This window comes from Idiotropiscis lumnitzeri, unplaced genomic scaffold (genome assembly GCF_059441095.1).
Source record: "Idiotropiscis lumnitzeri isolate Australia: NSW breed Sydney's pygmy pipehorse unplaced genomic scaffold, RoL_Ilum_1.0 HiC_scaffold_182, whole genome shotgun sequence".
NCBI classification, from domain to species: Eukaryota; Metazoa; Chordata; class Actinopteri; order Syngnathiformes; family Syngnathidae; genus Idiotropiscis; species Idiotropiscis lumnitzeri.
Window position 1 is genome coordinate 12,501 of NW_028283720.1, and position 26,497 is coordinate 38,997.

The following is a 26,497-nucleotide window of genomic DNA, read 5'->3' on the forward strand; positions in this document are numbered from 1 at the left end:
CTAACCCTAACCCTAACCCTAACCCTAACCCTAACCCTAACCCTAACCCTAACCCTAACCCTAACCCTAACCCTAACCCTAACCCTAACCCTAACCCTAACCCTAACCCTAACCCTAACCCTAACCCTAACCCTAACCCTAACCCTAACCCTAACCCTAACCCTAACCCTAACCCTAACCCTAACCCTAACCCTAACCCTAACCCTAACCCTAACCCTAACCCTAACCCTAACCCTAACCCTAACCCTAACCCTAACCCTAACCCTAACCCTAACCCTAACCCTAACCCTAACCCTAACCCTAACCCTAACCCTAACCCTAACCCTAACCCTAACCCTAACCCTAACCCTAACCCTAACCCTAACCCTAACCCTAACCCTAACCCTAACCCTAACCCTAACCCTAACCCTAACCCTAACCCTAACCCTAACCCTAACCCTAACCCTAACCCTAACCCTAACCCTAACCCTAACCCTAACCCTAACCCTAACCCTAACCCTAACCCTAACCCTAACCCTAACCCTAACCCTAACCCTAACCCTAACCCTAACCCTAACCCTAACCCTAACCCTAACCCTAACCCTAACCCTAACCCTAACCCTAACCCTAACCCTAACCCTAACCCTAACCCTAACCCTAACCCTAACCCTAACCCTAACCCTAACCCTAACCCTAACCCTAACCCTAACCCTAACCCTAACCCTAACCCTAACCCTAACCCTAACCCTAACCCTAACCCTAACCCTAACCCTAACCCTAACCCTAACCCTAACCCTAACCCTAACCCTAACCCTAACCCTAACCCTAACCCTAACCCTAACCCTAACCCTAACCCTAACCCTAACCCTAACCCTAACCCTAACCCTAACCCTAACCCTAACCCTAACCCTAACCCTAACCCTAACCCTAACCCTAACCCTAACCCTAACCCTAACCCTAACCCTAACCCTAACCCTAACCCTAACCCTAACCCTAACCCTAACCCTAACCCTAACCCTAACCCTAACCCTAACCCTAACCCTAACCCTAACCCTAACCCTAACCCTAACCCTAACCCTAACCCTAACCCTAACCCTAACCCTAACCCTAACCCTAACCCTAACCCTAACCCTAACCCTAACCCTAACCCTAACCCTAACCCTAACCCTAACCCTAACCCTAACCCTAACCCTAACCCTAACCCTAACCCTAACCCTAACCCTAACCCTAACCCTAACCCTAACCCTAACCCTAACCCTAACCCTAACCCTAACCCTAACCCTAACCCTAACCCTAACCCTAACCCTAACCCTAACCCTAACCCTAACCCTAACCCTAACCCTAACCCTAACCCTAACCCTAACCCTAACCCTAACCCTAACCCTAACCCTAACCCTAACCCTAACCCTAACCCTAACCCTAACCCTAACCCTAACCCTAACCCTAACCCTAACCCTAACCCTAACCCTAACCCTAACCCTAACCCTAACCCTAACCCTAACCCTAACCCTAACCCTAACCCTAACCCTAACCCTAACCCTAACCCTAACCCTAACCCTAACCCTAACCCTAACCCTAACCCTAACCCTAACCCTAACCCTAACCCTAACCCTAACCCTAACCCTAACCCTAACCCTAACCCTAACCCTAACCCTAACCCTAACCCTAACCCTAACCCTAACCCTAACCCTAACCCTAACCCTAACCCTAACCCTAACCCTAACCCTAACCCTAACCCTAACCCTAACCCTAACCCTAACCCTAACCCTAACCCTAACCCTAACCCTAACCCTAACCCTAACCCTAACCCTAACCCTAACCCTAACCCTAACCCTAACCCTAACCCTAACCCTAACCCTAACCCTAACCCTAACCCTAACCCTAACCCTAACCCTAACCCTAACCCTAACCCTAACCCTAACCCTAACCCTAACCCTAACCCTAACCCTAACCCTAACCCTAACCCTAACCCTAACCCTAACCCTAACCCTAACCCTAACCCTAACCCTAACCCTAACCCTAACCCTAACCCTAACCCTAACCCTAACCCTAACCCTAACCCTAACCCTAACCCTAACCCTAACCCTAACCCTAACCCTAACCCTAACCCTAACCCTAACCCTAACCCTAACCCTAACCCTAACCCTAACCCTAACCCTAACCCTAACCCTAACCCTAACCCTAACCCTAACCCTAACCCTAACCCTAACCCTAACCCTAACCCTAACCCTAACCCTAACCCTAACCCTAACCCTAACCCTAACCCTAACCCTAACCCTAACCCTAACCCTAACCCTAACCCTAACCCTAACCCTAACCCTAACCCTAACCCTAACCCTAACCCTAACCCTAACCCTAACCCTAACCCTAACCCTAACCCTAACCCTAACCCTAACCCTAACCCTAACCCTAACCCTAACCCTAACCCTAACCCTAACCCTAACCCTAACCCTAACCCTAACCCTAACCCTAACCCTAACCCTAACCCTAACCCTAACCCTAACCCTAACCCTAACCCTAACCCTAACCCTAACCCTAACCCTAACCCTAACCCTAACCCTAACCCTAACCCTAACCCTAACCCTAACCCTAACCCTAACCCTAACCCTAACCCTAACCCTAACCCTAACCCTAACCCTAACCCTAACCCTAACCCCTAATTTCCCCTAACCCTAACCCTAACCCTAACCCTAACCCTAACCCTAACCCTAACCCTAACCCTAACCCTAACCCTAACCCTAACCCTAACCCTAACCCTAACCCTAACCCTAACCCTAACCCTAACCCTAACCCTAACCCTAACCCTAACCCTAACCCTAACCCTAACCCTAACCCTAACCCTAACCCTAACCCTAACCCTAACCCTAACCCTAACCCTAACCCTAACCCCTAACCCTAACCCTAACCCTAACCCTAACCCTAACCCTAACCCTAACCCTAACCCTAACCCTAACCCTAACCCTAACCTAACCCTAACCCTAACCCTAACCCTAACCCTAAACCCTAACCCTAACGACAATCTACCCTAACCCTAACGACTTATCCTACCTACCCTACCCTACCCCCCCCCTACCCTCCACCTACCTAGACTGGTCCTCGTCCATCTGCGCCCCCTGGTCAGCTCCTCAATGGACCCACTCCAGTTTGCATACCAGCCTGGCATCAGTGTGGATGATGCCATCATCTACCTGCTCCACACTTCACTCTCCCACCTGGAGAAGGCGGGGGGCACGGTGAGGATCATGTTCTTTGACTTCTCAAGTGCTTTCAACACCATCCAGCCCGCCTTATTGGGAGACAAGCTGGAGCAGGCGGGAGTGGCCCACCACCTCATCACATGGATTCACAACTACCTCACAAACCGGCCACAGTACGTGAGAACACAGGACTGTGTGTCTGACGTGCTCCTCTGCAGCACGGGAGCGCCGCAGGGAACTGTGCTGGCTCCCTTCCTGTTCACCCTCTACACCTCGGACTACAAATACAATTCCACAACCTGTCACCTGCAGAAGTTCTCTGATGACTCTGCGATTGTCGGCCTCATCACTGACGATGACGATCGGGAGTACAGAGGGGTTACGCAGGGGTTCGTGGACTGGTGTCAGCAGAACCGCCTCCAAATCAACGCTGGGAAATCCAAAGAGCTGGTGGTGGATTTCCGCAAGCGTCGGCACTCTCCACCTGCACCAGTGAATATCCAGGGAACAGACGTTGAGAGGGTCTCAACTTACAAGTACCTGGGTGTTCATCTGAACAATAAACTGGACTGGAGCGACAACACAGACGCTCTCTATAGGAAGGGTCAGAGCAGACTCTTCCTACTCAGGCGGCTGAGGTCCTTTGGCGTTCGGGGAACACTCCTCAGGAACTTCTATGACTCGGTGGTTTCATCAGTCATCTTCTATGGAGTGGTCTCCTGGGCAGGAGGCATCTCGGGCCGAGACAAAAAGAGACTGGACAAACTGGTGAGGAGGGCCAGCTCTGTCCTGGGCTGCTCCCTGGACTCTGTGGACTCAGTGGGGGGCAGGAGGATGACGGCAAAACTGTCATCAATGCTGGACAAACCAGCCCACCCATTCAATGACACTCTGAGAACACTTTACAGCTCCTTCAGTGACAGACTTTTACACCCTCGCTGTACCAAAGAGAGATTTCGCCGCTCCTTCCTGCCAACTGCTGTCAGACTTTTTAACAAGAACATTGGGTCAGGCCTACAAACGGGAGGGCATTAGTGCAATTGTGCAGTCCTAGGATGCAATATTAACTACTACTGTACTTTCAGCCAAGGGTGTACTTAAATATTGACCAATGATGTATTTTGTTTACCATTCCAGTATTCTTATTACAATACTTCTATCACTGTAGTATTTCTACCACTGCAGGATGTTCACTACTACAGTACTTTTACCATTGCAGTACTTTTACCATTGCAGTACTTTCATCATTGCAGTATTTTTCTATCGTTGCAGTACTTTTACTATTACAGTACTTTTACCATTGCAGTATTTTCTATCATGCAGTACTTTTCTATCATTTCAGTACTCTTACCATTACAGTACTTTTATCATTGCAATATTTTTATGATTGCAGTATTTTCAATCATTCAGTAGTTTTTATCATTACAGCGTTTCCCCCTCCGTATAATGGACAAACATTAGGAGTGTTTCCTTACACTTAGATACGTTTATACTGTGTATATTTGCATGCTTTTTCTGAATGTCTGCTGCTAATGTTATACATTAACGGCTACATTACGCCGCCGACTCTGTGTGATCTATATCTTTGCTGCTGTAACACCTCAAATTTCCCCATTGTGGGACTAATAAAGGACATCTTATCTTATCTTATCTTAACACCTGGCCCCGAGGGGGGTACCCCCAGCCACCCCGATTCCCGGGAGGACGAGGTTACCAGGAGATGGACCGCGCAACTCGCCTCTTCCACCCAGGTGGAAGAGGAATCTATAACCGTCCTAACCCAATCCCTAACCCTAACAATACTAGTGATAATCTTAATAATATTAAGTAATTTAAAATTTGTTTTAAAGATACATTTTAAAAGTCAGGGGTGGGTTGCGGCACTTGCAATCCGCCGGTGACCCGAGGATCAGGTCGGGAACCAATCGATCACAAGTACGTCACGGGTCATTGTCAATGTACGGAAATTAATTTTATCAGAGATAAAATTTCAACCCGCTCAACCCTTGTAACAGAAAAGATGGCGAAAAGAAAAAAAGACGATCACCGTGCATTCCAGGCTGCGTGGACAGAGGAATTTGCATTTGTGGAGAGAGCAGGATCCGCAGTATGTCGAATATGCAATGACAAAATTGCATCAATGAAACGCTCAAATATAAAGCGGCACTTCGATACGCGTCATGCTTCTTTTGCATTGAAATATCCACCGGGGGACAGCAGGAAAAAGGCATGCGAAGAGCTGCAACGGAAAGTGCAGACGAGCCAGCAGCAACTGCGTGTCTGGACCACGCAAGGTGACGGTAATTCCGCTAGCTTTGCGGGTGCTTTGGCAATAGTGAAGAGTGGAAAGCTGTTCACAGATGGCGAATATGCCAAAACATTTATGCTTGATGTGGCCAATGAACTTTTAGATGACTTTCCAAATAAAGCCAAGATAATCAAAAAAATAAGAGACATGCCACTGTCAGCAAGAACGGTTCACGATCGGAGCATCATGATGGCGAATCAAGTCGAGGAAACACAAATTAAGGACAAAAAAAACATGCAGCACCAGAAGTCGCATTAAAAGTAAACCTTTTATTATTTTTATTATTATTATTTTATGTTTAAAATACTATATGGCTCTCAAAAAATATATATCTAGAAATAGTTTGGTTTTATGGCTCTCCAGGTCAAAAAGGTTCCCGACCGCTGCCCTAAACCCTTAAACCCCCCAACCCGCAAAGCCCCCCAACCTTTTAAGGCCCCAACCTTTAAAGGCCGCAACCCTTAAAGCCCCCAACCCTTAAACCCCTAAATCCCAACCACTAACTAAACCAGGGGTGTCAAACTCATCTTTCTCGTGGGCCACATCATAGTTTATCATATTATTATTATTATTACATATACCCAACAAAGTGATGGCTAATGAGTTTTAAAAATCTGAATCCAGGAAAATGTTTGTTTAACTACCATTCAATTCATTTTAACAGTGTGGTTAGTCACAAAGAAAACATTTGGTATTTTGACAAGAAACGTAGTCGTGCATGTTTTGTCTTGGCGGGCCTCACTAAATGATGCGGCGGGCCAGATCTGGCCCCCGGGCCTTGAGTTTGACACCTGTGCCCTAAACCTTTACCCCTAACCCTAAAACTTCAACCCCTAACACTTACCCCTACCCCTAAAACCCCAACCCCTAACAAGTCTACAGTGCCAAAAATTCCACAATGCAAGAAATTACACAATGGCATTGGCTATATTGTGGAATTTTTGGCAAAGAGTCCACAATGCCAAGTGGATCAATGTTTAAAAAAAAAGTGCATGTGCTTAACAGGAATAAAAACACTTATTATGCAGCGTAAGGTTGAAAACTGATTAAAAACAGCAGTACATGTGTGATAAAACAATCAAGTATGATATACATGGGACAGCAATATAGCATGATGTATTTAAAATGAATCAGTGTTCAGAAAAAAAAAAAGGGGGGGGGGTGTTCAACCAGCCAGCCTTGTGACGCATTTCAAACGAGGCCGATCACATGGGTCACTACAGCCCTCCTCATGACGCGTTTCAAACGAGGCCAATCACAGGGCTCGAACAGCACACCACATGACGCATTTCAAACTAGGCCAATCACAGGGACTCAAACACCATAACTTGTTCAAACTAGGCCAATCACAGGGACTCAAACACCATAACTTTTTCAAACTGGACCAATCACAGCGGAACAAGGCTCCCGCCTTTTCCTTGCTCAGCGTGTCATTTGCTCAAAAGCTACTTTGGCCCCTCCCGCCATTTACTCGCGTTCAGCGCGCCATTAATTCCAATCTTAGCCGTTAGCTCAGTGGCTAAAAGGCCCCGCAATTAACACACGCTGAGCCCGCCATTTTAAAGCGTTTTTAGCAGTTAGCCCAGCCATTACGAAGCCACAATGCAGCGAAAACAACCATGGACGACATCATAAGTGACAACTACATTGCAGGCGAGGCAAATAAAAAATTAAAAAGCGCGCCATTTAACCCCGTTTTAGCAGTTAGCTCGGTGACTCTTATCCCCAGCAATTTACGCCCGCTCAGCGCGGCATTAAATCCGGTTTTAGCAGTCAGCTCGGGGACTCCTAGGCACCACTAATTCACTCGCGCTCAGCGAGCCATTAATTCTAATCTTAGCCGTTAGCTCAGATTGTTGTTTTTTCTTTTTTTTAAACTTTATTGAATTAATGAAACAAAACAATATCACATTCAATTAAAAAAATAAACCAATTATCAAATATTATATGGTATAAGGGTATCTGATTATTAGATACATTCTAATGACAATTAAATAAAACAGGCCCAGTATTATAAAGACAAATGTAAAAAATGAAACGGCTAAAACACCAAATTCAAACTACGTGGGATGTTATTGCCTTACTTTGCCTGTGTGGAATTTCAAGTCATGAGCTCAATGCTAACCTGGCCAGCTAACAGAAGGCAGGATTTTGCCCACCTTGTTCGTATGATTGGCTGTCTCGCAATGTTTGTTTAAAGCTTCACTCATCTTGTTTTACTATACAAGTTTTATATATGTACCACTTTTAATGTTAGGAGAATTGACATTTAACTACTTACCCTCCATTACTTTTATCTACATGAAAAATTTAACTTCTGCTTTCTACGAATGCCGAACCTGTTGCATGTTTATCAACATTGTTAGTCGAGTTTTAAAGTTTGAAAGCATGTTTAAAGTCACCCTTCGAATGTTTGGGGGAAATGCCATTCTACACTTGTCATTTTTCAAAAACATGCATATACTGCCACTCACAAGTTCAAATAGACCACTTGAAATCACTTGACAATTTTAATTCACGTACAAACGCACATGTGGAGCATACAAAAAGGAAGTTTGACAATTCACTTAAAAAAATAATTAAAAAAATAAAATCTCAAATTAATATATCAGACCACATTTGCCTCAAATGAAGCATTGCCTTCATGCACAACTCAGTCCAAAATGGCCATCATGCAGTCAGTGTTGGCAGTGCACACCCAGTGAGTTAGTGATAGACCAAAGATAACAACAAAGAAATACTCTCCCTGTCCACTTGGCACTTTGCTCTCCAAACGTTGTTAGAACACTGGAAGCTGCTGACCTTGGAGCATCACTTGACGGGAGCGATCATTCCTTGTCCACAAACGGCCTGTAACAAATATGTTCATGTGCCACTTGTTGATGGATTAGCATGCATGTGTTTTCTTAACTTTGTCCACCCTTTTATCCGGCTCCTCTTCTGCCCCGTCAATTCGATTCTATGACTTCCGCCGCTGTTCTGAGACTCCCGTCTCGACCGCTTCCTTCTCCAACCTGCAACAACAAACATCGACTTGTATGTCACCATCTTATTTCATGTCTGTGCCCATCCTGCAAAACTTTCAGTTGCGGACTTCTCACTTAATTGTGCGATGACGACTCTCGTCCAGTGGTTCTTAGCACCACTTGGGCCATCCCGCTCCGCTGCCAGCCTGTTACAAAGAAGGGGGGCAAAAACTGTGGAAGAAGGGGCAAATTGGAACTCTACTTCTCCCCATCATGCAGTCAGTGTACACCCAGTGAGTTAGTGACAGAGCAAAGATAAGAACAAGAAATAGTCTCCCTGTCCAGTTGGCACTTTGCTCTCCAAGCGCCGTAGCATCTGCTCCTCCTCGTCCGGGGCCGCTACGGAAAAGACAGTCTCATCTTAACAAGTGTCATCATCCATTTGATTTTGCAACACTCGCCTCAAAAGCCAACAAGCTGTACATCTTGGAGCGTCTTCATTGTACGGCTGCAATCTTTCCTCTTTGAATCCATCTCTGAGCCCTGCGCCACTTTGTTGATGCATTGGCCGTGCGTTTTGAGACCCCCGTCCAACCTGCAACAACAAACATTGACTTGTATGTCACCATCTTATTTCATGGCTGTGCCCATCCTGCAAAACTTTCAGTTGTGGACTTCTCACTTAATTGTGCGATGACGACTCTCGTCCAGTGGTTCTTAGCACCACTTGGGCCATCCCGCACTGCTGCCAGCTTGTTACAAGAAAAGGGGGGGGGGGGGGGCAAAAACAGTGGAAGGGTTAAATAGGAACTCGACTTCTCCCCATCATGCAGTCAGTGTTGGCAGTGAACACCCAGTGAGTTAGTGACAGAGCAAAGATAAGAACAACAAAAATACTTTCCCTGTCCAGTTGGTGCTTTGCTCTCCAAGCGTTGTTAGAAGAATGCTGTCATCTACCTCAAGAGCCAGGAAGCTGCTCAGCTTGGAGCATCACTTGACGGAGCGATCATTCCTTGTCCACAAACGGCCTGTAACAAAAATGTTCATGTGCCACTTGTTGATGGATTTGCATGCATGCGTTTTAACTTTTTCCACCCTTTCATCCGGCTCCTCTTCTGCCCCGTCAATTCGATTTTATGACTTCCGCTGCTGTTCTGAGACTCCCGTCTCGACCGCTTCCTTCTCCAACCTGCAACAACAAACATTGACTTGTATGTCACCATCTTATTTCATGGCTGTGCCCATCCTGCAAAACTTTCAGTTGTGGACTTCTCACTTAATTGTGCGATGACGACTCTCGTCCAGTGGTTCTTAGCACCACTTGGGCCATCCCGCTCCGCTGCCAGCCTGTTACAAGAAAGGGGGGCAAAAACAGTGGAAGAAGGGGCAAATAGGAACTCGACTTCTCCCCATCATGCAGTCAGTGTTGGCAGTGCACACCCAGTGAGTTAGTGACAGAGCAAAGATAAGAACAACAAAGAAATAGTCTCCCTGTCCAGTTGGCATTTTGCTCTCCAAGCGCCGTAGCATCTGCTCCTCCTCGTCCGGGGCCGCTACGGAAAAGACAGTCTCATCTTAACAAGTGTCATCATCCATTTGATTTTGCACCACTCACCTCAAAAGCCAACAAGCTGTTCATCTTAGAGCGTCTTCATTGTACGGCTGCAATCTTTCCTCTTTTATACCGTATTTTCCGGGCCATAGGGCGCTCTTTAAAGTCCCTAATCTTCCCCAAAACAGTCAAAGCGCCTTGTAAAGCGACGCGCCCATTATATGGACTAAGCATCACTCTCGCGACCATCAACCCTTTTACTCATTGGGCTGTTCAGTGCATGTTAGCACACCCTGCTGGACAAAGTCTGAGTCATCTATGCTTCTAATTGACCGTGAATTATACATTATGTGACTATGGTGTTTGGGTGATGGTGTAGGAGAAAGCTGGACAAAAGGGCAGCTGTCCACAATGTTGTAGTCAGTCTTATCATTTATGTTATTGCAAGCAAGAAACGTCCCAGGTTTAGACAACAGACTGCAAAAAGCCCAAAGCACAACAGCCCATCTCTCTAAACAGCCATGTGATTGGTTGAGTCTGAGTGGCTCCCAAGAAGCCATTGCTGTAATTGGCTAAGGCTGAGTGGCTCCCAAGGAGCCATTGCTGTAATCTTTTGTGTTATTTTTATTTATTTTGGGTATATAGATGGCATGAGAGACACATGTTTTGTGTTAATCTTATTTCTTTGTTTCATTGTTTGCTTGTAAGCTGAGGTTTTTTTTGGTTTGAAACCGTGACTCTAAGGAGTGTGGTGACCAGTGAAGTCCCTCCCCTGACGTTGTTTAGTAGACTAATGCCAAGACACCTTTTGTTGGTTATAGTCATTGTTATTGGCAGTGACTCCCAATAGATTCATAGCATCTGTCATTGAAATGGGGTGATACCTCTGGAAACGATCACTTGGGGGATTGAGTCTTGGTGAGCTGACATCAGCTAGCGCGACTCAGGTGCGAGCGGCTGAGCTAGCGCGACTCAGGTGCGAGCGGCTGAGCTAGCGCGCGCGAGTGGCTGAGCTAGCGCGAGCGAGCGGCTGGATAGAGCGAGCGGCTGAGCTAGCGCGAGAGCGGCTAGTCTCGCCTGAACTAGCGCTGAACTAGCGCGAGCGGCTGAGCTAGCGCCTTGTAGTGCGGCGCGCCTAGTATATGCATTAAATACGGAAATAGCACCCTCAACTGGTGTTGCGCCCTTTGAGGGAGCGCATCTTATGGCCGTAAAAATACGGTATATATATATATATATATAGGTGCGAAGTATATATATACACGGTTTTTTTTTTTTTTTTTTGAAGGTGCGACGCTACTTCGCGGATTTTCAGATTTCGCGGGTGGTCTCGGTCCCCATTAACCGCGATAACCGGGGGTTCACTGTATATATACATATATATAAATATATATAGGTGCAAAGTAGCGGCACACCTTCAAAAATGCTTAAAAAAAATACAAATATATATATATATATATATATATATATATATATATATATATACTGGTAGAGAGAGAGAGAGAGAAATTCATGTTATAACAAAAAAACAAATTATTATTAAAACTTATTATTTTTTTATTCCCCAGCCATTATTTTTGTATTTATTCAATTACTTCTTTTTGTATTTATTTAATTACTTCGACTTTTACCTGCTGGTACGCCGTCCGGTGTGCCCTGTGAATGTTATGATCCTCCAGCAGAACTGGAGGATTGAACAGGACTCTCCAAACGCAGACCCGGGAAAAAAGGTGGTGATACAAAGATATTTATTATCACAATATAGTCAGTGTAATCAGCGCGTCTCGCAGCAGCTGACGACATGGCGCGAGACGATCGCTGGAGGAACGCCCACACAGCTGAAAAAACAAAAACACACGCGGCATGACAGGCACGGATCATGACAGTGAAATGAAAGGTGGCATTCTTCATTTATTCATTCATAACTGACAGCCTCGCGCTTCGCCGGTGCCCGGGCGGAAGTTGTTTCTCTTCGGCTTGACAGCCACACACGCCGGCCGGTCTCCTTCGGAGCTCACGCACGGTCCCGAACGAAGCAAAATGTCGCCCCCGATCGTGTCCGTCGCCACCAATCGTGTCCGGGGGAACCTGTTCTTCTTCGTCCACTCTCTTCTTCGTCCACTCTCCTCTTCGGCGCACGCCCGCCGTCTAACCGCTTCAGCGCCCCCTTGTGCCGCTCGCCGAAACTACAATGCTCCCGAATATTTTTTAGACCCGCGAAGCACTGAACCCGCGAAAGGTGAACCGCGAAGTAGCGGGGGTTCACTGTATATATATGTGTGTGGCAGTTAAGCCAAAGAGGAGCACCTTCCGCCCGGGCACTGTCAACACTTTGGGAGTTTTCATTCAGGCTAACATTGGTAGCAGAGGATGGTTATCAACTACAGAGTTCCGCCACCGTTTGAAGAAGGAAAACCCTACGAAAGCTGGAAAAATGAAGTCGGAATTTGGACAAGAGTCACCAAATTGGAGAAAAAATGATGTGTTTGAGGAAGTTGAGGACAAGGGACAAAAGTACATATCCACACGATGGGTATGCACTCTGAAAGAGACAGTGACTGGATTAGTACCAAAAGCAAGGCTTGTTGCAAGAGGTTTTGAGGAGCTGCAAGTTGCTGAGTTGCAAAAAGACTCACCAACCTGTGCCTCAGAGTCGCTGAGGCTTCTTGTAGCTGTGATTTGTCAAAGACAGTGGACACTTCATTCGATGGACATAAAGTCAGCCTTTCTACAAGGCATGGAACTGTCTCGCGTCATTTTTGTTAAACCTCCTCCTGAAGCCAACTGCGGAGGGGCGCTTTGGAAATTGAAAAAGTGTGTGTATGGTTTAGCAGATGCCTCTCTGTATTGGTATAACAGAGTGAAAGACATAATGATTGGTGCAGGAGGTACAGTATCCAAAGTTGACCCAGCAGTTTTCTACTGGCTGGACAATGAGAAAAACGTCACGGGTGTGCTTGCATGTCACGTTGATGATTTCATTTGGGGTGGTTCTCAAATGTTTGAAATGACTGTCATGGCACATCTCAAAGTCAAGTTTAGTGTTGGTCGTGAAGCTCATGATAATTTTTCGTATGTGGGTGTAGATTTTGTTACTTCAGAAAAAGGGATAAAAATACACCAGGCCACATATATTGACCATTTACAGCCAATACATCTCACTCCATCGCGTGCAGCTGAGCATACTTCACCTGTCACTGAAGAGGAAAGAGATCAGTTAAGATCAAAAATAGGGCAACTTTTGTGGGTTGCAAGACAGAGCAGACCTGATGCCATGTTTGATGCCAGTAATCTGGCTTCAAATCTCAAATGTGCTACCATACAGACAATTATCAAAGCAAACAAAGTCGTATCCAAACTCAAGACCAAGTCAGTTGAGTTGAAATTTCAACCCCTTGGGAAAGATGATAGCCTACAGTTTGTTGCATTCACTGATGCATCTTTCGCAAATCTATCTGATGGGGGTACTCAAGGTGGGCACTTTGTTGTTTTGATGGGTGAAAATGGACAGTTTTCTCCCATTTGCTGGCAGTCAAAGAAAATTAAGAGAATTGTCAGAAGTACACTAGCAGGTGAGACACTAGCTATGTCTGAGGGAATTGACAATGCCATTTTTCTGTCAACTTTATTTTCTGAACTGTATGCTGGTAGTCCTGATCAACATGTGCCAATAATCTGTGTTACCGATAATCACTCACTTATGGATGCTTTGAAATCTACTAAGCTTGTTGCTGAAAAAAGATTACGTTTGGAAATCAGTTCTATTAAGGAGCTGATCCAAGCCAAAATGCTTAAACAGGTGCTGTGGTTAGACACTAAAGATCAACTGGCAGACTGTCTAACTAAAAGGGGAGCGTCTCCAGCCTTGTTGCTCAAGGCTCTCCATGAAGGGCATTGGAGAATTAAATAACCTAGCCAACATACTGTTTACACCGTTAGTTTAAAAGAAAAATACACATTCACGTTATATTGTAATTGAATGTAATGTTTAATGTTTTGCTGTTAAATTGAGCAATTGTGTATTTGTTTATTTATTTATTTATTTTTTTTTTTTTTTTTAAGAGACTGAGATTGTTGTCTTATTTTTGTTTAATAACATTGACATGCCACACAGCTAGGGGGCAGTGTTACTTGGGGTTGGGTAAAGAGGAAGTGCGTATGTATGCGGTGGTGTTATGGGGAAAAGTGGCGAATAAAGTGCGGTTACAAGTTGTCAACACTTTGGGAGTTTTCATTCAGGCTAACAGGCACGAGCGGGGCGACATTTCGCTCCGTTCGGGACCGTACGAGAGCTCCGGAGGCGGCCGGCCGGCGTCCGTGGCAGTTACGCCGAAGAGGAGCACCTTTGCGCCAGGCACGAGCGGGGCGACATTACGCTCCGTTCGGGACCGTACGAGAGCTCCGGAGGAGGTCGGCCGGCGTGCGTGGCAATTACGCCGAAGAGGAGCACCTTCCGCCCGGGGTACGAGCGGGGCGAAATGAAACCGAGTTCAACCGAACGGAGACACGCTTCGGGGGAGCAGGTCCGGCGTGTGTGACAATTAAGCCGAAGAGGAGCACCTCTTCCGCCCGGGCACGAGCGGAGCGCGAGGCTGTCAGTTATGAATGAATAAATGAATAAATGAAGACTGCCACCTTTCATTTCACAGGGCACACGGGACGGTGTACCAGCAGGTAAAAGTCTAAGTACAAAAAGAAGTAATTGAATAAATCCAAAAATAATGGCTGGGGAATAAAAAAATAATAAGTTTTAATAATAATTTGTTTTTTTTTGTTATAACATGAATTTCACTCTCTCTCTCTCTACCCGTATTCTATATGGTGTACTGTATACAGGGGGGTATACTGTGTACCTGTATAGGTTTTTTTAAGCATTTTTGAAGGGGCGCCGCTACTTCGCGGATTTTCAGTTTTCGCGGGTGGTCTCGGTCCCCATTAACCGCGATAACCGGGGTTTCGCTGTATATATATATATATATATATATATATATATAAGGGCTATCAAAATTAAAGCAGTAACTCAGGTGATTAATCCCAAAAGTTTTAACTCAGTTAAATATTTTAACTCAGTTTGATTTACTTAAAAAAATGTGCATACTTTGCAAATATTGTGCCATATTAGCTGTCTTTAGCACGTCTCAGAACACAACACTGTGTCTAATTTACCCCTGGGCCTTGCAAACCAACACTGCTGGAGTGTGGCGCTTGTGGGCCGTTTTGAGAAATGTTTCGAAAATAAATGTCTGCAAAGATGTCTCCATTTAGATCGTATTCAAGAACAATCTTTGAATTAAATATACTTCATATTTGGTGATTTAACAATTCCAAGATATTATTCAAGTAAATATCTGTTATAAGCTTCGCAAAAAAATTTTAGTTAAAAATGTGATTAATCATGATAATCATATAATTTTTTGTGATTAATTCGTTAAAACAAATTAATCACTTGACAGCACTAATATATATATATATATATATATATATATCCACCACACAGATCCACCACATTTTCCATAATAAATGGAAATAAAAATGATCTGCTCCAGGATCAAACCATTGTCAGTGCAATTGGCAATGTTTAAGGTAACATCTTTAATTTCTTTACTGTCATTCAGGTGCAATGATGTTCACTTCAAATTCTTTTGTGTGATAAAATTCCCCATTCTGGTTGATGACGGCATAAAGCTATGGATAACATCACAGACCAATCAGAGCAGTATGCGTTCTCCTTTGGCCGTGGTTTGAACTTTAAAGTTTTGACCTAGCGAGCGGAAAAATGGTTTGACCTTTGAGATTCTTTTTCATTTAATATTTTACATTTGCTTTAATGCATCTATTTCTTTATTAATTCACATTTTTTATCATTTTGAAAGTTGAGGGAACTAAGTATGATGAAATTCTGTCTTTCCACTGTATGATACCTCAACTGAAGCATTCTTAATGGTGTACTTTTCCTCACCCATTATAACATGGGTGTCACTCGATCCAGATAATCATCACACACTTAAAAATATTTTGGCAGTTAAACTGGGTATGATAAACGTCACAGGAAAGAAATTGTCGATTAAGTGAACAGCTTCGGTAACGCCATATACACTCAAATGGCAAGAGCCCAACATTCTACCAAAATGATTATGATTAGGGAGGTAACGATTCACTCAAGCCCCGATTTGATTTTTGCTTTTCAGTTCCCGATTTTGATTCGATATTTTATTTTAATTGTTTTAAGTTGCTGCCACGTTTGTCTCTGTGCGCTCGTGTGATGCTGCAGCGATCCACAAACAAAATATGTCTATATGTTTTGTGCATTTTGAATGGAACCAAAAAACAATACACGATGCCAAATTGTACTATTATTATGAAACTGCCTATGAGTAGTAAAAGAAATACTTGTAAAAATATTTCACATTTCTAGAGCCCCAATACATTCTTTTAAATATAGAAGGGACTGAAATCATATGAAAATTGAGTCTTTTTCTCAGTTTCCGACTTGGGGTGAACACATTCGGCTTATCATAGTTGCAGTTGGCCATCTTGAACTCTGAAGTCTTTCAACTCGGCCTTCCGAATCAGGGTTTTAGAGGTGGGGCTATTTAGGGATACAGTAAGATGGTTTGATCTCTGTCGCTCCAGAATCAGGAATGTAATGGGACTGGGGTTCCTACTTGGAATTAGGGTACCTAATTTTATATTTCAAGAAATTAAATAATCATTTATAATTTTGAAGATAATACATTAAAATACCATCATTTTCATACCTGCATTAGATCCTGCAGTAGACTCACAGACTCAACACGTTGGACGTACTCAAGGACCTTCTGCAGCTCCTCTCTTGGTTAGGAAGCTTTTTCTCTGTGATAATCCATGGGGAGGTGTAGATGGTACTTCGTCATCACAGGCTTCAGACTCGTCACTTGAGAAAACATCCCTGCAATGGATGCATGGACACTTGGGCATGAATGTCATTTAACAACAAAAGCTAGAACAAAAAGCTTTGCATTTAAAAGAATACATCTGTGATGGGGAAGCCAGGTTAAAGTGTTAATTTTATAATTATGTAATTAGCTGCAGGTTAGTCTAGTGAAGGAGTAATCACTTCTATTTTGGAGCATAGCTTTTGCTCTGTCCAATCATTGCCTCACCTGCTGAAACCCACATTCGGGTATTTTACAAACCAAAAACTTAAATACCTGTACAGCTCTCATTTTTTATTTATTTTCTCTAACCTTTACCCACAAAATTTGAATATTCAAAATAAAAGTACACAAAGAAGTCACAATTTTTCCACATTAGTTACTTACGTAGTTCCTCTCAAATGCAGCTCAACACTGCATTGAATTAGAGCTTGATAAGCCTACACACAAAACATACAAAGCACATTGTGGCATGATTCTGAATGAGCCAATCTAGCATTTCAACATCTGTTCAACTGTTGGAATTTTAACTATTATCTGACTCTATTAACCAACATTCATCCAACAATTATGCGCGCTCGTTTTTGACACTGCATTGAATTAGAGCTTGATAAACCTACACACAAAACATACAAAGCACATTGTGGCATGATTCTGAATGAGCCAATCTAGCATTTCAACATCTGTTCAACTTTCATCTTGAATTTCTATTATTTAAATAACAGGCAACATTCAACAGTTAATGTGTTTTGCTTTACTTACCCAAATCAAACACATCACAAAAAAAGCCTTAAATGAGCTAGTGGAGTAGATTGTATTAATTTGAGTGAAAGCTGAAGTCTTTTGGAGAATTTTGGAGAGAGATCGAGGGACACTGTGTTTAGCGTCGTAGGCCCAATGCTAACAATATGTAGCTCGTTGTAAAGGTCCTCATAAAAATAAATAAAACACACAACGCTTATCAGTATTATTAAAAGGGTGATTATAATGTACTTAAGTTTTCCCCAAAAAAATTCGAGTATGTACGTTGTTAATATACCCTCTGTGTTCTCGTCACTTATCATTTTAGCATGCTGTGTTTTAGCTCACGCACCAAGCAGTTTTCCAACATAGGCAACCTTGAAAAATTACAAAACACATTGTAAAGTAAGTCTAAAAAATGAGAGCCAGACATTTACCCGAGATTAATTAATTAATTCAATTATCGTTCGGGACTCACCGTGTTTTCAGCTCTTCTGCCGCACCTCAAAGACCGCGTAGCTTGCATTCGCTCCTTTTCTCACAGTTTGAATATGCTGCCTTCAAAAGAATCTGTAATTTTGACAACTCCAACTTGAATCTACAAAAATCAAGCAATAAGGTAGAAATAACTTCAAATATACTTTGAATAAAGATCTTTCACAACATAAAGAATTAATAAAATAACATTAATTAATAATGTTGACTTTGTTTATTAAAAAAAAGTAACTGTGTTGACTTGAGACAGATATATAGAAGTGAACATTACACTCTATGTTCAAGCGTTCTAAACATTGTGTGAAAAAGGCTGTGTTTAATCCAAATCATTTTCCCATACATAAGTGAGAGCATGCATTTTACTCATTAGACTTCCTTTACACACACGTTATTCTCGTTTTGATTTTTGCATGTAGGTAACGGGACTGTGTTGTTTGTGGAACCAACGACTCTCATTCATCTGTTTTAGCTCTCTATGACTTTGACATGAATAACTAACTAATGATATACTTTTAAAGTACTTAGTTAATTTTTCAAATGTAATTCTAAATTTGAAGATTATGGTGCTCTTGTTATTGGGATAAATTACTAATACCATAAATTATGCTATTATACATAAATATGTAAATTTGACATCAAATACCACTCTGAGAGTAAAGAAAATGTTTCACAAACCTGTAAGCCATTTAAAATGTCTGAAATGTAATGAGTTTAGGTAGGGAAAAAGCATAAAGCCATTTATAGTATTCATCTTAAAATGTTGAATGCATTATTGGCTCACAAAATTGGGTTTTATATTTGAGGAAAAACGGTAAATTAGGGTGCTTTAGTTTCTTGAACTACTTCGGCCACTTTTGGCTCATATCCGCATCACCCGTTAGCTTGGCCATATTTTAAGACAAAACTGCCCCAAATATGTTTAGCAAAGTTGGGCCATGTGTAGTATGAGTTGGCCACTTTACGTTTACACCCGTATCACCAAGAATGACCATTTAGTTTCGGCTTCTTAATTAGATAGGTGATTTGAGCTAGGTGATGTGTCGCTGTGTGCTTTCCTGTTGGATGTGGCTGACAATGCTGGACCTGCCTTGTCAAATAGTTCATAGATGACAATCTTAGCTGTCTGGTATATTATAAAATGTTATCTTGTCCCTTAAGGGTTATTAAGTCACAGTTGGGGGTACATGTAAATTCACAAAATATAACATCCAGCCTTGTTAAATTTAGCATAGATAAATACATGAATTTAATTTTAATTTTAATAAATCAATCAATCCTCTGTACTGCTTCTTGTCCTCACAAGGGTCCCCGGGCGTGCTGGAGCCTATCCCAGCTGTCTTCGGGCAGTCGACAGGGTACACCCTGAACTGGTTGCCAGCCAATCGCAGGGCACACAGAGACAAGCAACCATCCGCTCTCACACTCAGACCTTGGACCAGTGACCAATCAACCTATCATGGATGTTTTTGGAAAGTGGGAGGAAACCGGCGAAAACCCTAGCAGGCACAGGGAGAACATTGCACTTCTGTACTGTGATGCGGACCTGCTAACCAGTCCGCCACCGTGCCGCTTGTTCTAAAGAGTCCCAGAAAATAAAAACACCCGTCCCTGAGTCAAAAGCTGAAAAAGTCCAACAACAACACGACCATAATTTGCATTGTTCCATAAGTTAAATCAATGTCAAACCTAATAAAAGCTGACTTCTGGTCCTCAAAATTCCTACACTTATTTTAGTCCTTTCACAATCTCGCAGCATAGGCTCCATGGCCATGTCTCTATCGTTTTGGCATCCATTGAATAGTTCTACTGAGAATAGTCTTCGGGTGGTTACTATTAGCATAGCATGCATTAAATATAAAAAAGGCTACAGAACAAATTTTCAAACCCATGCCCGCTTAGCTCATCTATAACCCATACAGGACCCAGACATGGTTGACCTGCTCTAACCTATGCCCACTTATCCCACACATAACCCAAACAGGACCGATAAATGGTGACCACTTCTAACCCATGTCCACTTAGCCCACACATAACCCAAATAGGACCCAGACATGGTTGACCAGCTCTAACCCATGCCCACTTGGCCCATATACAGCCCATATGAGACCCTCACATGGTTGACCAGTTCTAACCCATGCCCACTTAGCCCACACATAACCCAAATAGGACCTATAAATGATTTCAGTAGTAGATTCAGTAGTTTTTATCATTACAGCGTTTTCCCCTCTGTATAATGGACAGGCATTAGGAGTGTTTCCTTACACTTAGATACGTTTATACTGTGTATATTTGCATGCTTTTTATGAATGTCTGCTGCTAATGTTATACATTAACGGCTACATTACGCCGCCGACTCTGTGTGAGCTATATCTTTGCTGCTGTAACACCTCAAATTTCCCCATTGTGGGACTAATAAAGGGCATCTTTATCTTTATCTTTATCTTTACCAGTTCTAACCCATGCCCACTTAGCCCATACACAACCCGTATTGCACCCACAACATTTGCCTGTCAGGTTCGCCGGTAGGCGAGGAGGAGGTGGACCCAGAGGTGCGAGGAAGCAGGGAAAAGGGTAAACTAAAGGGAATTTATTAAATTAATCAAATGAACAAACAACATGGCGTGGACAAACAAACGTGGCAGGGTGCAAAATGACTAAGACGAACTAAACGTGACTAAACAGAACAAAAGCCGATGAACAAGACAGTGACAAAAACCAGGGACATGAGATGGAGCGAGAGCAAGAACATGGCCGTGAAGGAGATCAGGGAGCGGTCGTGACAGTCCAAACGGAGTAGCAGGAGTAATGTTCCGACCATGAGTTGTTGGGATGAGGTGTTTATATAGTCCAGTCATTAGGAGTGCGGATGGGCATCAGGTGTGTGAGCTGACGGGGAACAGGTGCGTGGCTGGTGAGGGCGAGGTGCTGAGGGGAAACGCCCCTACTCAGCAGATCAAAACAATAACAAGTGCACATGGCCAGGAGGTGAAGAAAACAATAACAAAACCGCATGAACATGAAAACAATAACAAAACCCCGGTCATGTCCGACGCGGATCATGACAGTACCCCCCCCTCAAGGGACGGATTCCAGACGTCCCAAAAAAACAAACACGGAGAAAAAAAAAACACAAAAAAGGAACCCCAAAATTGTCCAAGAACGAGGGTGGGCGGAAGGGGTCGGGAGGTGGGACCAAGGTCCGCGAACGAGACCGGTCTGGCGGATGTCCAGGGGGCCAGACCAGCGAGTCCCGACGGGGCCATTCGGGCGGACGTCCGGGAGGCCCGATCAATAAGTCCACCCGTGGCCATTCAGGTGGACGTCCGGGCGCACCCGAGACAGGAACGTGGAGCGGCGGCTGGTCGTCGAGCCCCGCCGAGACAGGAACGTGGAGCGGTGGCGGGTCGTCGAATCCCGCCGAGGCAGGAACGTGGAGCGGCGCCTGGTCGTCGACCCCCGCCGAGGCAGGAAGGCGGATCGGCGGCTGGTCCTCGAGCCCCGCCGAGACAGGAACGTGGAGCGGCGGCTGGTCCTCGAGCCCCGCCGAGACAGGAACGTGGAGCGGCGGCTGGTCCTCGAGCCCCGCCGAGACAGGAACGTGGAGCGGCGGTGGACCGTCGGACGCCGCCGAGGCCGTGACGAGAAGCGACGGCGCATCGTCGGACGCCGCCGAGGCCGTGACGAGAAGCGACGGCGCATCGTCGAAGGCCGCCGAGGCAGAGTCGAGAGGCGGCGGCGTGTCGTCGTCCACCGCCGAGGCAGGAGCCAGGATCGACCGTGGGTCGTCGAGCGCTGCCGGGGCAGGCCCTTGCGACGGGCGCAGGACAGGCGCCGTCGGATCCTTGACCGGAAGCGGACGCGGGACAGGCTCCGCCGGAACGTGAGCTTGGGGCGGACACACAACGTGCTCCGTCTGAACGTGAACCTGGGGCGGACGCACAACGTGCTCCGCCTGAACGTGAACCTGGGACGGACGCACAACGTGCTCCGCCTGAACGTGAACCTGGGACGGACGCACAACGTGCTCCGCCTGAACGTGAACCTGGGACGGACGCACAACGTGCTCCGCCGGGACATGGACTTGGGGCAGACGCGGAACGTGCTCCGCTGCAACATGGACTTGGGGCGAACGCACGACGCGCACCGCCGGAACATAAACTTGGGGCGAACGCACGACGTGCACCGCCGGAACATAAACTTGGGGCGGACGCGGAACGTGCTCCGCCGCAACATGGACTTGGGGCGGGCGCAGGACGTGCACCGCCGGGACCTGGACTTGGGGCGGACGCACGACGTGCACCGCCGGAACATAGACTTGGGGCGGACGCACGACGTGCACCGCCGGAACATAGACTTGGGACAGACGCCGGACGGGCTCCGCCGGAACATAGACTTCGGACGGACGCCGGACGGGCTCCGCCGAAACGTGAGCTTGGGACGGACGCACAACGTGCTCCGCCTGAACGTGAACTAGCGGCGCTGGCAGGGCGCCGGAACGGGGCTCAGCAGCTGGCGAGGAGCCGGGACGGGGCTCAGCAGCTGGCGAGGAGCCGGGACGGGGCTCAGCAGCTGGCGAGGAGCCGGGACGGGGCTCAGCAGCTGGCGAGGAGCCGGGACGGGGCTCAGCAGCTGGCGAGGAGCCGGGACTGGGCTCAGCAGCTGGCGAGGAGCAGGGACTGGGCTCAGCAGCTGGCGAGGAGCCGGGACTGGGCTCAGCAGCTGGCGAGGAGCCGGGACTGGGCTCAGCAGCTGGCGAGGAGCCGGGACTGGGCTCAGCAGCTGGCGAGGAGCCGGGACTGGGCTCAGCAGCTGGCGAGGAGCCGGGACTGGGCTCAGCAGCTGGCGAGGAGCCGGGACTGGGCTCAGCAGCTGGCGAGGAGCCGGGACTGGGCTCAGCAGCTGGCGAGGAGCCGGGACTGGGCTCAGCAGCTGGCGAGGAGCCGGGACTGGGCTCAGCAGCTGGCGAGGAGCCGAGACGGGACTGCAGCCGACGAGGAGCCGGCACTGGAGGCTGCAGCCGACGGGGAGCCGGCACTGGAGGCTGCAGCCGACGGGGAGCCGGCACAGGAGGCTGCCGCTGACGAGGAGCCGGCACTGGGGGCTGCCGCTGACGAGGAACTGGCGATGTTCGGTGGAATTCTTGTGCCCATGCTGAAAAAAATTCTCTTCAAATGTACATATCGAATTATGACATTATGATAAACAGTTGCATGTGTGCAATTTCGGTCACTCTTTTAAAGTCACCTATGTGTTTTGTCCTAGTGCAGCTAGCGTACTTAGCGACCTTGTGTGCATGCGCCGCAGATTGTGAGAGCGCCTCAAATAGTACAAATGAAGCTATAGCTTGTTCCGGTGGGTCCCAAGCTAGGGTTTTTTCTTAACTACCACATTACTTAAGTTTTAATATCACTCTAAACGTCAAAATTGTTACAAATAAATAAATAATGATAACGTGCCGCCAAGCTCGATGACATAGGAGGCGGAAGTTGGTGTCGTCACACGCATTGTCCTAATTCTGCAATATCGGTACGCTTGGAACCTGTGCTCTGCAACACCCCATGTACACGTCAACGAGGAACGTATGGTGTAGAGTGTTTATTGCGATTGGGCCATTCTTTGTCACGGTCTTCTCTCTGACAAATTGGCATATTTAGCAGCCAAAATCTAATGAGCCGTTGCTGTGATAGTAGTTGCAGCCCAAGGTTATTTTAGTAAACGAAAATGAACTAAAAACTAGAATAGAAAAAAAAAAATTTCGATAATGAAAAAAATACAGTGAACCCTCGGTTATCGCGGTTAATGGGGACCGAGACCACCCGCGAAAACTGAAAATCCGCGAAGTAGCGGCGCACCTTCAAAAATGCTTAAAAAAAAAAAAGTGCGAAGTAGCGGCGCACCTTCAAAAATGCTTAAAAAATAAATAAATAAATATATATATATATATATATATATATATATATATATATATATATACACGGGTAGAGAGAGAGAGAGTGAAATTCATGCTATAACAAAAAAAAAAAAAATTATTATTAAAACTTATTATTTTTTTATTCCCCAGCCATTATTTTTGTATTTATTCAATTACTTCTTTTTGTATTTATTTAATTACTTCGACCTTTACCTGCTGGTACGCCGTCCGGTGTGCCCTGTGAAATGAAAGGTGGCATTCTTCATTTATTTTTTTTATTCATTTATTCATTCATAACTGACAGCCTCGCGCTCCGCTCGTGCTCGGGCGGAAGAGGTGCTCCTCTTCGGCTTAATTGTCATGCACGCCGGACCTGCTCCCCCGAAGCGTGTCTCCGTTCGGTTGAACTCGGTTTCATTTCACCCCGCCCGTGCCCGGGGAAGGTGCTCCTATTCGGCTTAACTGTGACACACGCCCGCCCTCCTCCCCCGGAGCTTCCATTCGGTTAAACTTAAGGGCCGCTTGGCACCGCCCGTGCCCGGGGAAGGTGCTTCTCTTCGGCTTCACTGTGACGCGAGCATGCCCTCCTCCTCCGGAGCTTCCATTCTTGCCCAAGTTGGGCAAGTAATTTGGCCACTCGGGCAAGGCAAATTTTAGTGGCACTTGCCCTATGGGCAAGCAGTTTTTAAAGTTAACTTCGAACCCTGTGATGGTGTCTTGTGACCTGTCTTTATCAGCTGATGTTCCATGAAGGCGTGCCTTACCTGTCACAAGAATGAAGGCAAGTCACGCCCCCCGCTGTCCGTTCACTCCGCCAAGATGCTGCTCCAGGTGGTAGAGAGGATGAAGGCTCCCTTGTCTCTGTTCATGGTTTTTATGCCTCGCTTGCAGATCTCAATGGCCTCTCTGATCCAGCGCTGTTGTTTGTTCTCTTCGGTGCGGATGACCCTGCCCTTCTCCCAGTCCATGATGTGGTTTTCCCTTTTGCAGTGGTCAGTGATTGCTGATTTGTAATGTTCATGTTGTGCTTGTTCTTTTACTGCTCTGATTTTTTAATTTTTTTTTACAGGTAAGTCACACCCTCATGGAACATCAGCTCAAGACACCATCATGCGACACTCTGAAGAAGGGGAAAGACTCGCCGAAACATGTCAGGTAAAAAATTAAAACCTAAAACATAATTGTCTGCTTTTAATGAATCAGTCAAATATCAATAATAAGAAGACAAAATGAACCTAATACAAATAAATGAATGCTTAATAACTCCCCTGCACATGCTCCTAAAAATCCAAACCTTCACCTGTAAATAAAACGTCCCGACCTGAAGACATCTTAATGTTATTATTTTGTTATACACACAGTGCCGCCAAGTGGAATCAAAAATTTGTTTTTATTTTAATTTTCACGTACTGCACGGTGCCCTTTTGACGAATCCGACTGAAAATTAGTCAGAAAAGACTCAAGACAATGATCTTACTCTCTGCCGAATTTTGTGACGTTTTGGCAAAAGGCGTGGCTATTACGGTGCTGAAAAGTCCGATTGTACTCTGTGGCAACAAAAGCTCCGGCAACATGACTCAGATGATCCTATCTTCTCGAAGTTGTACACATTTGAGGATACTTCAGCCCTGAAGACATCTACCAACTTATTTTTCATCGTAGTAGTAGCGCCACCAACTGGTAAAAGCTAATACAAGTTATTTTCTTGGATGTTTTTCTCCGTGCAACTCAACAAGGTCGCCCTCATATATGCTCGGATGACTGTTTCGGCCATGAGGGTGTCACAATACGAAATTCGTCCTTTTTCGTGAAAAGTTGTGGGAGTGGCATTGCACTGTTCGGCAATAAAACAACGCTGATTATGAGGTTCTAAATATGAACGACAACTCGTGAAACTTTACACACACATCAGGCCGAGCAAATTTATCAATATTTTATACGTTAGTTGTGCAGCTTTTTTTAAATGGCTCGCCATGGCCCTCGAGAAATGTTCAAAAAAGCAGCCCTGGTTGAGTGTTTCACCTCGCTTTTTGTAAATTTTATGGAGTACAGTGAACCCTCGGTTATCGCGGTTAATGGGGACCGAGCCCACCCGTGAAAACTGAAAATCCGCGAAGTAGCGGCGCACCTTCAAAAATGCTTAAAAAAATATACAATATATATATATATATATATATATATATATACATACACGGGGAGAGAGAGAGAGAGAGTGAAATTCATGTTATAACAAAAAAAACTAATTATTATTAAAATGTATTATTTTTTTATTCCCCAGCCATTCTTTTTGTATTTATTTAATTACTCCGACTTTTACCTGCTGGTACGCCGTCCGGTGTGCCCTGTGAAATGAAAGGTGGCATTCTTTATTTATTTATTCATTTATTCATTCATAACTGACAGCCTCGCGCTCCGCTCGTGCCCAGGCGGAGGA

At 45.4% G+C, this 26,497-nt stretch overlaps 2 long non-coding RNA genes across 3 annotated transcripts; both read right to left on the minus strand.

The window, feature by feature from the left end:
* Nucleotides 1-7,981: 7,981 nt before the first annotated feature.
* LOC148314951 (uncharacterized) lies at nucleotides 7,982-8,682 on the minus strand. Of its 2 annotated transcripts, XR_015841391.1 has the most exons (3): nucleotides 8,586-8,682; nucleotides 8,396-8,498; nucleotides 7,982-8,334 (listed from the first exon to the last, which is right to left on the minus strand). It is a non-coding gene; the product is annotated as an uncharacterized LOC148314951 (long non-coding RNA). The 2 variants fall into 2 exon arrangements; XR_015841390.1 differs by having other exon boundaries at nucleotides 7,982-8,498.
* Nucleotides 8,683-9,352: 670 nt separating this feature from the next.
* On the minus strand, nucleotides 9,353-10,533 carry LOC148314952 (uncharacterized). The gene is made up of 3 exons (XR_015841389.1): nucleotides 9,727-10,533; nucleotides 9,546-9,639; nucleotides 9,353-9,478 (listed from the first exon to the last, which is right to left on the minus strand). It is a non-coding gene; the product is annotated as an uncharacterized LOC148314952 (long non-coding RNA).
* Nucleotides 10,534-26,497: the final 15,964 nt, after the last annotated feature.